Below are 1,508 nucleotides of genomic sequence, written 5' to 3'. Positions count from 1 at the left end.
GATTCTTCTCATTTTGAGTCGGTAATTGACCCTGCTTTCTTGTGGACTGATTAGTGGCTAATTGGGCAACTTGAGTTTCAAGTGCCTTTATGGACGCGTCTTTCTGTTGATCACTCAATTGTCAATGCTTCGTGAAGGCTTGCAACATAGACTTAAGCTCACCAATTTCACTCACCCCACCGGAATATGATGCACCATGGTTAGGAGGAGTAAAAGAAGGGGGCTTTTGAAAGCCTTGTTGATTCTTGTGTGGAGGGACATAAGGCTGCTGCTGGTGCGGAGGAGGAGTAGGATTGAGCACATTCTGACTAGTCCACCTCAGATTGGGATGGACTGCCCCTTGATTATTGTAATAGGAACCCCCTCCTTGCCTATATTGCTGAAAGGCAAGGACTTGTTCCTTCTCAACAAGACAGCCAACAGCAGTGTGGCCATCATTACTCCCACATCTCTCACAAGAAACAGTCTCTCCTCTAGTAAGAACATGGACCGTCTGAGGCTCCCCAGCAGCTTGTAATTCCAACTTGTCGAACCTAGCATTCATGGTCTCTAGCTGAGCCAAACCTGCTTATCAACTGCATGAACTGTCCTAATCCCATCCCTCAGGTTACCATATTCAGCACTGTGATTCGCCATCTCTTCAATAAGGGACCATCCCTTATCATCATCTGTATTCTCCTGAAATCTTCCACTAGATGCCGCATCAAGTATGGCTCTCTGGTCGTTATACAGCCCATTGTAGAACTGATTAGCTAGAAACCATGGGTCAAAACCATGGTGAGGGATAGACCTCACCAACTTCTTGAATCGTGACCATACTTCATAGAAACTTTCATCGGGAGCCTGTCTGAAACTAGTAATCTTGGCCCTCAGCAAATTGGTGCGTTGTGGAGGGAAATATCTCTTGTAAAATGCAAGAGCAAGAGACTCCTAATCTGTAACCCAAACAGCTGTGCGGTCCAAGTCAGTCAGCCACTCCCTGGCTGAATCAGCTAAAGAGAAAGGAAATAGAACTTCCTTAATCTTGTCCTGAGTTACCCCCTTAGTGGCGGGGATAGTAGAACAGTAATCGGTAAAGGTCTCCATATCCTTCCTCGGATCTTCACCTGCCACACCTCTATAGATATTCCTCTCCACCAGATTGATATAAGAAGGACGGATATCGAATGTATTACCATCCTCAGTCTGGAGATTGAAACCCTTCGGAATAGAGGATGCTTTAGGCACCGAATGACTGGAAAGCTTTGGCATCTTTACTGTAGAAATCGGACTGTCTTCCGCGAAAAGGGAATAATCTAGCTCTGGCTCGAAAGTACTAAAGTCTTCCTTTCGTGATTTCCTTAGCAGACGGAGTCTATGCTTGAATAAATAATCTCTCCGGTTCTGAATCAGCTGAAACTAATTCAAAGCTGTCTGACCTGGGCATAAACAACACTGAAAGAAAATAATAAGAACGGCCTCAAGGAATAGAAATTCCCTGAGACGGATAAAATAAACGGAACGAAAAC

The 1,508-nt window shown here is 44.9% G+C and overlaps 1 non-coding gene across 1 annotated transcript; it reads left to right on the top strand.

The window, feature by feature from the left end:
• The first annotated feature begins 769 nt into the window (after window positions 1-769).
• On the top strand, window positions 770-876 carry LOC141597907 (small nucleolar RNA R71). Its single transcript, XR_012523117.1, has one exon. It is a non-coding gene; the product is annotated as a small nucleolar RNA R71 (small nucleolar RNA).
• The last annotated feature ends 632 nt before the right edge of the window (window positions 877-1,508 follow it).

Source organism: Silene latifolia, chromosome 8, assembly GCF_048544455.1.
Source record: "Silene latifolia isolate original U9 population chromosome 8, ASM4854445v1, whole genome shotgun sequence".
NCBI classification, from domain to species: domain Eukaryota; kingdom Viridiplantae; phylum Streptophyta; class Magnoliopsida; order Caryophyllales; family Caryophyllaceae; genus Silene; species Silene latifolia.
Note: the sequence above shows the minus strand (reverse complement) of the source record. Positions and strands in the feature narration are given on the sequence as shown.